The sequence below is a fragment of the Elephantulus edwardii genome, unplaced genomic scaffold, assembly GCF_000299155.1.
Source record: "Elephantulus edwardii isolate Elephantulus edwardi_28Jun2011 unplaced genomic scaffold, EleEdw1.0 scaffold00010, whole genome shotgun sequence".
Classification (NCBI taxonomy): domain Eukaryota; kingdom Metazoa; phylum Chordata; class Mammalia; order Macroscelidea; family Macroscelididae; genus Elephantulus; species Elephantulus edwardii.
The window spans coordinates 29,105,507-29,118,057 of NW_006399760.1; positions in this window are offsets into that span (position 1 = coordinate 29,105,507).

Sequence of the window (12,551 nt, forward strand, 5' to 3'; positions counted from 1 at the left end):
TGTGTTTGTACTATTGAACTGAACCTGTAAATTCACTAATTGAGGAATTGTACCTTGTTAATCTGGCTTGAGATTGCTGGATTAAACCTGGACTTGCAATTGAGAAATATACTTTACCTTCCACCACTCCCCAACCTATTTCCTTAAAAAGTACTACAACTAACAGTAAAGTCTGTGAGTCAGTTTGCAACAAACATTGAATCCAATGATTGGTAGAAACAGGTGCAGGAACATATGGGATGACAAGTTTGAATATGCAGTTATTTGTATGGTACTACGGATGTGGATGTTGTTGTTGTGTATCATCATGTTGGAACTGACTCCATTGGATTTTCAGAGACAGTAATCACATGGAAAGAGATTGTCCATTCTTCTACCACAGAGCAGCTGGTGGATTAGAATTGTTTGTATTGAAATGCAGCTTATTGCCACTAGGCCACCAGATGGGGAAGTTCCATTTCATAGAGTAGGCAGAGGTCCAATTCAGCCACCTCCATATTGAAATTGCTTTCTTTACAGGTGTTTAGGCTGTTTCCATTTTATTGCTATTGTAAATAGTGCTATTGTGAACATAAGTTTATCTATTTCCATTTGTCTCTTGGTTCTGAATGCCGTAGAATATATTCCTAGAAGTAAAATAGCTGAGTCATGTGAGATTTCTATGTTCTTTTTGAGGAAATGCTGTACTGTATTTCAGGGTAGTTGTAACATTTTACAAACCCACCAGTAATGCATGAGAGTTCTAATCTCTCTGCATCCTCTCCAACATTTATACAGATGTATTTAAATAATAATAATAATAATTATGCACATGAACCTCATCTGATAGACAACACAGGAATCATATTGAGACCACATCTGTGATAAGAGATATTAGAGAAGCTCTATATCAGCAGTCAAAATAAGGCCACGGCTGACTGTGGAGCAGACCTTCAATTACTTGTGTGCAGGTTCATGTTGAAAGTGAAAAAAAAAAGTATAACCAGTTCACATAGACCAAATGCAACCTTGAGCTATTGCAACTGAATTTTTTTAAAATGTCAAAACTATATTTTATGTATTGACCACCAATGATTAAAGACCAGATGAGTTTTGGAAAGACATCAAAAATATCATCTGTGAAGAAAGCAGAAAGTCATTACAAAGAGAGAAAAGAAAGAAAATAGAAACACAGATGGCATAAGAAATTACTCTAGAATGGAGGCAGGCCAAAATAAAGAAAAGTTGAAGAGAGATTAACAATATTTCAAAGATCAGTTTCAGAAAACAAAATAAATATAATGAAATATTCAAAGAGCTGGAGGTAGAAAAAACAAAAGGAAAGAACACACTCTGTATTTCTCAAGCTGAAAGAACTGAAGAACAAATTTAACCTTCAACTTCCAATACTATTCTATGGACAAAATACTGGATGAAGCAGAGAGGCAAACGAGAAAAAGAATAGAGTCCCTATACCAGAAAAAATTGGTTTACAGGGAACTATTTCAAAAATAAGCATATGGTCAGCAACCAGTGCTACTGAAGGAAGAATACTAATCAATATGTATTGAAGGTACAGTCACAGAAGCAAGGCCCCAGATACCAATTGGTGTGTTTAACAAACAGATGCAACACTGAGCATACTCAATAGCCTGTGTCAAGAGATTTGGAAGAGAGCTAACCTGCTAACTGACTAAAAGAGATCCATATTTTTTCCTATTTTTTATAAAAACAGATTTAACAAAATGTGTAAACTATTGGACAATATCATTAATATCTCAAACAAGTAAAATCTTACTGAAGATTGTACAAAATGACTAGAACAATAAATGGGCAGGGAAGTCTCAGAAATTCAAGCTGGATTCAAAGGAGGCCATGTCATAAGAGTTATCATTGCCAATCTAAGATGAGTCATGACTGAAAACAGAGAATATCAGAAAGAACTTTAGTTGTGTTTTGAGTGTGCAAAAGCATTTGACTGTGTAGATCAAAACAAATTATGGCTAACACTTGGAAGAATGAGAATCCAGAATACTTCATTGTACTTTATAAAACCTATGCATAAACCAAGAAGTTGTCCAAACAGGATAAGGGAATATTTAAAATCAAGATGGATGTATTTCAAGGTTGTATCCTTTCTCCATACCTATTAAATCTGTATGTTGAGCAAATCATTCAAGAAGCTGTATGAAGAAAAATAGAGTATCAGGATTGGAGAAAGATTCTTCAACAACCTGTGTTATGCAGAGGACACCATCTTGCTTTCAGAATGTGAAAAGTACTTGAAGCAATTGATGAAGAAAATTTAAAACGACAACTTTCAATATGGATTACATCACAACATCAAGGGGAAAAAACCTCCTGACCTCTGGAAAAACATAATAGATGGAGCAAAGATTGAAGCTGTCAGTGACTTAATTTTACTTGGAACCACAAGGAATGGTAAAAGTAGTCAAGAAACCAAAAGACATGTTGTGTTGGGAAAACCTGTTGTCAAAGACTTTGACGGGATTGGAACTTTTATTCACTGCTGATGAGAATGTAAAATGGTACAACTACTATGGAAGGTGATCTGGCGCTTTCTCAAAAAGTTGGAAATAGAAATACTATTTGACCCAGCAATTCCACTATTGGGAATATACCCTAAAGAAACCAGGGCTGCAACACTAACAAGAATGTATACCAGTGTTTATTGTTACATTAATCACAATAGCAAAGAGATGCAAGCAACCCAAGTGTCCATCAGCAAACGAATGGATAGAAAAAACTATGGTACATTCAGACAATGAAATATTACACAACACTGGAAAACAATGAACTTGTAAAACATTGCACAACATGGGTGATCCTGGAGGACATTATGCAGAGTGAAATATCTCAGTCACAAGAGGACAAATAATTCATAACACTGTTGTTATAAAAAAGGATGTACGTGGGGGGATTGGGAGGGCGAACAAAATAGAGTGGATAGATAATGAATACTACATTGGAATAGCTGAGAGAAAGAACTGTTTAAAAGGAATACATGATTAGGTATGGTATGTATGACAACAATCTGGAACATTATAAAGTGGACTTGGGTAAGGGGAAGGGAGAGTCAGGGAGGAAAATGTGCGACAATGAATTAATTTAAAAAACAACAACAACCACTACAACTACAACAACAACAACAACAAAACCTCTCAAAATTGACAATGCAAAAATCAGAGCAAAATTAAGACCTTTCAAGATTTAAAAAAAAAAAAAAAAAGACCTATCCAAAGTGCCAAACAACAGCAATTTCAGTTGTCAGTTTAAAGACTAATGTGCATCTGTTCTAAGCTTTGGTATTTTCAATTCTTTTCTATGCATGTAAATGTTGGGCAATGACTAAGGATCACAGAAGAATCAATTGAATTGCAGTGTTTGTGAAGAGTACTGACTATGCCACAGACTACTAAAAGAATAAACAAATCTGTCTTGGAGTAAGTGCAACCAGAGTGCTCTTTGTTGTTGTGTATAGAGTCAGAACTGACCCAGAGCTAGCTCCCCAGTGGGTTTTCAGAGGCAGTTAATTGCACAGGAGTTAATGACTAGGATTGTGAAATGGTCTCACATACTTTGAGCACATTGCAGGAAGGAACAGTTCTCAGAAAAGACATCGTGTTGAGAAAGGATAGAGAAAGACAGAAAGACATTCAACAAACTGTATTTTTAAAATGACTGGATCAAGGAGCTCAAGCATGGCAAAAGTTGTGAGGATGGCACAGGATCGAGCAATGTTCAGATTGGCTGTTCATTGGCTTGGTAGCATCACTTTTTATCCACTAGGCCAACAGAGCTCTATGTTGAATATTCAGTGTTTTACCATTCCGGCACACCCAAATGCTGGCGAACTCTGGGTCAGAGACCCCCAGTTCATCTGGCAAGCCCGCTCTAAAGACACTCACTTGTGGCAAAAAGAAAGCCACAAGGGCCCAAAGCGTTAAAGCGAGAGGCTGCATCCAGCTGACACTTAGACTCCCAAGACACTCTGGGTAAGGATTGAGTAGGGGCAAAATAACAGAGTGTCATAATATTCACTTTTGTTGGTGCAAAAATAGATCTCAAATCACTAGTAAAATCACAAACCTCAATATAATACAAATAAGGCATTCTTTAGGATTTTTTTTTATATTTTATTGACTATAAATCAACCCTATCTGTACTTATAAATTAAAGAAATATTGATACAAGTCCCATCTTCCTTCACTGGGAAATCCTGTGCTCTCCTCAGGATCTCTGTACATTTACAAGTTCACTCTTATTTTGCTTTCTGACCCCACAATTCTCATGTCAAATTTCTTATGTCAAAGGATTTTGCTGCAATCTTAGAGGTTCCTTCTTGTCTTTCTGAATTTTCTATAAGCCAAAAGTTTAATTATCTGTTATTTCTCTGACTAGCAGAGGTCTTTCCTAAGGAAATATCTGATGTCTAGTTTCACATTACCCAATAAGCAAAGAAAGCACAGATTTACTTGTGTTTATTTACTAATTCATAGTGAGCAGTTTCATTTTTCTTGCACCATATCAAAGATTCTGTTTCTAAACTCATCAATAGAATCAAAGTCTATTTTCTAATTTACCATCCCTGATAAAGGGAAGTACCATGTAAGCAAGATAAGCATCTGATTACTTCCTAATCTGTAGTGAGCAATTTCACATGTGTTTCATCACTGTATTTGAAACTGTTTACTACAGATTAGTAAGTAAACCCAAGCACAGACATGCTTGCCTTGCTTATTGGGTAATTCACCTCTGTTGCTAGCCCCTGTTAGTGTGAAGAAATTTACCATTACAATGTGCATGTTATAAGTAGATACTACTTGTTTATGAGACAATATTGCATGATGTTAGGAGGGATCAGTCCTTGGGAAAGGATATCATACTTGGTGAGTTTGTGGGTCAGCAAAAGAAGAAAACTATTAACAAGATGTGTTGACACATTCATTGACTACAATAGGCATAAGCACAACAGAGATTGTGAAGATGGCACAGAATGGACATGGTTTAGATCTGTTGTACTAGGAACACTATGAGTAGGAGTTGATTGAAAGACACCTGCAACAACATTGCACAGATGTTATCATTTTATCAAATTGCTTTTTATCTGAATTCACACTCTGCCCCCTAACATTTGTATAACCTCAAAGGAATAAAAAAGCGTCTTTTTACTGCAAGTTCCTCATCTATGAAGGAGAAGAAGTAAAATATCTACTACATAGCTCACTTCCAAGATTAAATGACTTAATTACTACATTTACCATAATGCTTGATCTTCATTTAATTATAAATTAATAATTTTAATTAATATTATTTCTACCGTTTCTACCATTTTATGCTTGCTTTTACTTGAATAGAAACATATTTTCTACAATATGATCCTGAATATGAACAAGTACATATAGGATAATAAAAGTATATTTTAAAATATATTTCTATTATGATGTGAAAATCCAAGCATAAGAAATAGAATAAAACAGCCTTAACCAACTCTTACCTGACCCTCCAGCAGATTTTTAGAGGTAGTAAATCTCAAAGGAGATTAACCACCTTTCCCCTGTAGAGAAATTGGTGGACTTAAACCCTGGGATTTTGGGTTGGCAGTGCAACTCCTTACCACTAAGCCACTAGAGAGAGAAAAAACAAACAAATAAACAAGCAAACCCCAAAACAACAAAAACTAATAGTAAATTTAATAATAAAATTATAGAATACATAAAGGAAAATCTGGGTAAAATGAAACCTGTTTTTTTTTTAATAAGGAAACAATGTTAACACAGTCAATCATCTCACACAGATTCGTAGATTTAAAGTAATTCCAATAAAATACAATAGGTTTCTCTTTTTCTCTTTTAAGAATTCTATATTCCATAAACAATAACAAAACAGGCTAATAAAAAATATTTCTTAATGGTAATATCTCCCTCTTGAGAATGATTTCTTGATCATTTAAAATAATTGGTTTTTCTGTCACTCACATTTAGGAAATAATGATGCTCATAGTAAAAACATCACCATTCTCTTTCAGTGATCACAGAAATCCAGTACAGTGTTTTATCTGTTGTTTGTTTTAAGAAAACAGGACAGGAAGATTCTAGTAGGGTCCAGCATAATTTTTCTACCCTTCATCTTCCTTCAAAGTGTTTCCCCCTTTTCTATATTCTTAACAGAGAATCTAGAAAACGTGGATATGGAGAGGAGGACGATTCTTGGTATTAGCATCCTTGAATGACTGAATATATCCCAGGACAAGAAGTGTATTCTATTCAAATTCCAGCCCTTTCATTTGACATCAAAAAACATTTATGTTTTCTAAAGCAAAAATGAAAGGTGATAGGACCAGAGGTGTGTTTTTTCTCCTACCATGCAGAGGGCTCAATCTTCAGGGCACACATATGTTTTGCTTTCTTCCAAGGATGCCATTTTACCTTTGAATAAACAAGAAGTGAATGTTTGCTGAGTGGTGGAAGAAATGGCCTCAGAGGATTCTAATGCTTACCAGGTTGTTTATCTTTTAACTGGAAATATATTTATTACTTCAGTGTATTTCTGCTCAACTGTTAGTCTAACTTTTAGATAAAGGGAAGAGACAGAGAAGGTCAGTTTATTAGTTAAGGAAAAGACAGAAAACTCACCTTAAGGGGAAAGAAGTGATACAAGAAGAAAAATACCTAAGGTCATCAATTTTTAAACATTTAAATTTTTCACCATGTAGAGAAAGTAAAGTGAATAAATAAAACTTGACAACCTGTGTGAACAAGTTTTTGTTGAAGAAGCTTGTTGAAGAAGCTTGTCTATTCAGAAAAAGTGTCATAAAGAAAACCTACCTATATGTGAAAAAGTGGAATTGGAGAAGATGTTATTGTGTCTTTTTGTTTCTTTCTCCTTCAGTCCTCACTCTCTTTGTCAATCCTGTATTATAGAATACTTTTAGACTAACTAAACTTCCTTGAAAATTCCAGACTTTACATTCTTTAACATAAGGAAGATTATCCTGGAAAGTCTTCTTTTAATGCCATTTTGACAGTGTAACTATTTTGTAAAATTCTGTCCCTAGATTCTTCTTTCCATCCCTTTCTGGTCAGGAACCACAACTATTGTCATGCCTTAGTTACTGTACTAATAAAAATACCTCCTGGGTCTATCATTTAACTCTTGGTTCTAGCTCTCCAACAGCAAACTCTGAATTTCTAAAAGAGTTGTGTTGCCAACTCAAAGGCAAATAGTTTTAATGCACTAGCTGTTCTATGGGACAATGATGAGCAATCTCCTTCCATGTGATTTTCAGTCTCTGAAAACCACTGAGTGTTAACTGTGAGTTGATTCCAACTCTATTCAGAGCCTTACTTTGCTCCAACTGCTTTTTAAAACTTTGTTTTCAGATTCATTCTTCTGAATGTTAGATATCAAGACTTGACCATCATATTATTTAAAAATTCAGTCATTATGTGACAATTTTTTCACTTAAAAATGGTAATTTTATACAAAATAGCTTTAAATTAAAAGAATGAGAGAATCCATAGGACTCAGTCTCTACATATTATTGGAGTTTATGAACTTTGCATTTAATTTCTGAAGAAAAGCAACCAACGTTCACATTATCTAGAACCTGTCCAAAATGAAACCTCAGTTGTTTATGGTTCCTAAAACCCACATAAAAGCCTAACTCTAATGAGGAACACTAGCATCCCTCCTTGGTTTCTTGACCTTCTGTCAATGATGGCTTTTTAAGTGCTTGCAAAAGTCACGATTGCCCAATGCTCAGAAAATTTAAAAAAAAAAAAGGAGTACTGCTAATTCAGGATGTAGCTAGCTCATTTATATAGACTAGCTATGTCAATACTCTTTAAAGCTATTTCTCATTTCACCCTGTAGCATCACTTAAAAGTTCGTACACAAGAAAATAATACCATTTTTTTTTAGCTTTTTGTGATACAAAATTGTCATTACATGGCTGGCAATCTGAAGGCTGAGTTATCTAAAAACAGAATGTCAGCATGAAGTTACCACCCTTGAAGTCAATGTCAATATGGCCCTAGTGTTGAACAGCTTATTTCACTTTGTATGAACCTCTTTTGCTTTCTTTGGAAAGAAAAGAAGATGACCATTTAAATTACATAGCTTAGGTGAGAAGAATTAAAGTCCTACTTAGGGAAGGGCAGGTTTGGCAGAGGAGTTGGGTAGATGGAAGAGATAACTTATAAGCAAATTATTGTATACACAGTTTAAAAAAATAATCAAAGGGTGTGAAATCCAATAAATGCAAGCTTTATAATAATAGGGTTATCTCTGTTTACTTTATTAAGAAACTAAATTCTCTTCAGTTATTTAAGTGTTCAGAGGCATGTATTTTATGGTAAAATGACACTGTCAATTGTTAGTTAATGCTTTAAATTTTTGGATCACAAGGTTATGAATTTAGAATGTAGACTTTTAGGAAAGTGTATCTGTTTAATGAACCTAGCTGCTAGCTAAGTTTGAAAAGCACCATCGAAAAAAGGTTTTGGCAATGTATTTTTGCAAAATCAGCCACTGACAATCCTACATATGCCATACAGTTCTACTCTTACACAGGTAGAGGAGTATACATGGTCCATAACGGACTCAACAATAACTTGAATATAGATTGTACCTAAGTAACATCTCTGAAATTCTTTCCTACAGTCCGTTCTTTTTCCTAATAAGATTTCCCTGGATATTTGGCAACCTCCAAAGGCTTTAGTAAAAAATTCACATTTGTAGTACAAGTCACACATTATATTTTTCTTTCATATTTACATTATGTAAAAGGAGCAGACATAGGTACTAGAATATTTACTTAAAATAGCAAAGTAGGAAGAACATGAACTTCATTCCTAGTGGGGTGTTGGCTTAAAAATAAGAAGTGTCCCTTTCTCTTATTCTCACTTCTACAAACCCACTCTTAAAGCCACTTGTTAATTTTCATAGCATGTATTCTCACTACAGCCTTCAACACCTGAAAAATTAGTAGAAGAATTTGACTGATTATAGAGGCTGTTTTCCTTGTTTCACTGCTTGTTCTAAAAGGGATACTCAGCAGAACTTGCATTTTTTTCCCTTTCATTTTGTGCTGTCTGCATGAGTAATTACCTCCCTGATTTCTGAGATGCAATTGAGTAGCTTCCACATTAGAAAAATCTAAAGATTGATAGAGCCATCGTTCCTAAAGGATTAGCTTGCTGCTGTAATTCCATGGAGTAGGTCATTCAAATAGCAAAATGCGGCAAAGTTTAATTTCTCCTGTTTCTGAAAACCAGATATTGTTACTTATTTCAGAAAACTGGAAAGGCCTCATGGGTTTTTTAAGTAGATGATGATCTTTAGAATTCCCCTGAGAGGTTAGTTTCTGCCCTCATGGAATGAAAAATCCCAAAGGGTGGCTTTGCAAGGTATAGAGCTCACTTCTTGGGGGTGGGGGGTGGGGGAGAAGAGGAATATTAGGGCAATTAATTTGCATACCTATTAATTATGAATTAATTATGACTTCTAAACATCTATACATACAATTTCATACCAATCCAAAATCAGCTCATAGAAACCCCTTAATAGATATGAAAGGTGAAATAGCTTTACAGCCTGGCTCAGGTATAAGGAATTATAATATGAAAGAATTACTTCTTTTGAGAAAGACATCATCAACATTGCATGGTGAGTCTAAAGAATAATAAAGATCCAGTGAATTTTCACACATTTAGATGTTCAGAAGCAGCTTAACTCTAAATATATCATATGAAGACGTGGAATGTGAGATTGTTCTTTGGTTTCACCCTTTTAAAAACAAGCAAACAAAATAAAATAAGACAGAAAGAAATTAATCAAGTTGCCAGTTCTATTAGGCAGGTATCTGTCAGGTCAACTATAGGCATTGCAAAAATAATTATAAATAAAATTATATACAGTTGGTGCATCTGATCCCAGTCATGATATTTTGCCTTCATGCATGTGAAAGTTGAACAATGATTAAGAAATAGTGGAGACTTAGTGCATTTGAATTAGTATGTTGGCAAAGATTTCCAGATATATCATGGAATGCTCGAAGAAAGAGCAAATCATCCTTGGGAGAAGGGTAGCAAAATGTTCCTTAGAAGGAGAGAAAGAAAGATTAGGAGGAATCAGTCTCTGTGTAAGCACATCCTGCTTAGTGAGGTAGAAATAGAACAAAAAGAGGAAGACTCTCAAAGAGAGTAGTTGTAAAATGGGCTCAAATAGCAACAATTGTGAAGATGGTACAAAATCAGCCAGTGTTAAGTTCTCTTGTTTGTGACGTCACTATGAGTCAGAATCAGCTCCTCAGCACCTAACAACAACAACAGCCAAAGAAAACAGAATCAAGTTTTGTTTATTCCCTGGTACATTTCAAGTTAGCTTATTTATGATAGTTACAAGGTTATTTAATTTGTTACAGATGTTCAGGGGAAGGTTTTGTAAGCATCCACTGTTGGATTTATTTTTTCATAAAATCCATTTTCCAAATGTCTGAATAATGACAAAAGACCTCCTAACAGAATATTAAGCCAGGAAATTCATCTAAACATCACAACTGTAATCATAAGTGGTATAAGCTGTAGTTGCTGTCTGATTAATTTTGGCTCAGCGAATGTTGTTGGAATGATTACTTTTGAAGTCATTTTCCCCCCCTTTTAACTATGAGTAAACATCAAACTTGAAAGGCTACAGAAAGAAAGAGTGACATCTTAAAATAAATTCTTAATAAAAGTTGAGATTAGCAGTATATACCTTCTTAAAACAATGTGCTCTCCCCTCCAGTAATTTAAAATATAGATTCATATTTTCTAGCATGCATGACACTAAAATATCTAGAAATTTATACATTTTATTTTAATTATGTTTGTAGAGTTTAGGGGTATGTGTCTTTTTTAAAAAGTTTTACACTATTTATCCTTGGCTTTTAAAATTAGTTCTGCTCCATAGTCAGTTTAGCTGCAAAGCTAAAGATCTTTGTAAGTTAGCTGCACATTTAATTAATTGAAATTCAACCTCCCTAGACAAACCACAGATGCTCTACATATTTAGCACAGTGTCTTCCAACCAGCTGTACTAATCTGGGCAGTGACACTACCCTGTAGCTAAACATCTGGACAGAGCTAGAAAACAGAATAATAAATAGTTTTAGAATTTTGTCAGTCAGATGCCTATAGGTGACATCACAAATGTAAAGGAAAAAACCCTACATTAGAGAATGACCAATTTAGCATTATAATGTGAAAACCAGACCATACTAATAATGCTATTTAAAAAAACTGACATAATACCTGAATATTTTCTATCTTATAACTTTCAGATTTAGTAGTTACACTTTTATAGATCAGAGAGAAATGAAGACACAGATTTAAAAATTGTCCCTCACTTTTAAGAGATGAAAGTCTTGATTCTCTTAAAATACAGTACTCTTATTAAGAAAAAATGCAACTTCCCTGCAAAGTATCACATTCAGAAATGTTTCCTCGTCACAACCCTACTTCCTTCACTAGAATATCACTGAATTCACTGCAGTAATTGTAAAAACTCCTTGATTAATTTTTACTTTTCTGTCAGGGAGGCATTTTTTTTTCTATTTGTATAGTTTGAAAACTTGTAGTTGACATAGTTTGTTTTCACTTTTAAACGAGTAGAAATTAAAAACAATTTACGTCACTTACTTTGGTATCATGACTCCAATAAAATGTCTTTAGCATACATGTTCCTAAGATGTATTTAGAAATGGTAATGCTACAAAGAAGAAAGAATATTTCATGCCTGAAAGTAATTCTTATTGTAATAAATAATAATTCATAGATGTGGTTACATGACTGACATATTTCTTTGGGAAAGAGGTTAATTTGGAAAAAATATTCCTTAATTCAAATTGGAAATTTAAAATAACCAAGGAGACATGATAATCAAATAAGTGGAGCTCAAACTAATATGATAATCAATATCAATGTATTCCATTCTAGGCCAACACATCTCTTATGCAGGATTATGTCAGTTTAGCTTGTGTACTGTTAAGATGCTGAACAGATTTCATTGGTCTAGAGTAGGTCATCTGAGTAGATGGCTTGGTCTTCTACTTTTGAAATTCATCCAGTAAAAATTGCATAGATCACAAAGGTCTACAAAATCTACAACTCATCGAGAGACTCCATGGAGCACAGGGTTATTGCATATAGGATTGCCAAGGCAGCTAAAATAACATAAAATAGGGCACTTTACAACTCCAGTGTTTATCTAAGAAGACAGACATTTGGAAAAGAGCTTCTTTACACTTTGTCAACTCAGAATCCATTAACTAAAATAGTTTTTAGAGACAAAATACTGTAGAATTTTATTTTCCAGAGGGAATTTTCACTGCTAACCCAAGGGCTGTGCCTATCGGTTCCAATCCACTGGCACCTCATAGGTAGAAAGCTGGGCAATCTCCTCCCAAGTAATTTACAATTTGAGAACCTCCATGAGTCAGTTACAAGAAGACTATGTGTAGGTTCTGATTTACCAGCAATAAATTTAAAACTATAAATATATATATATAT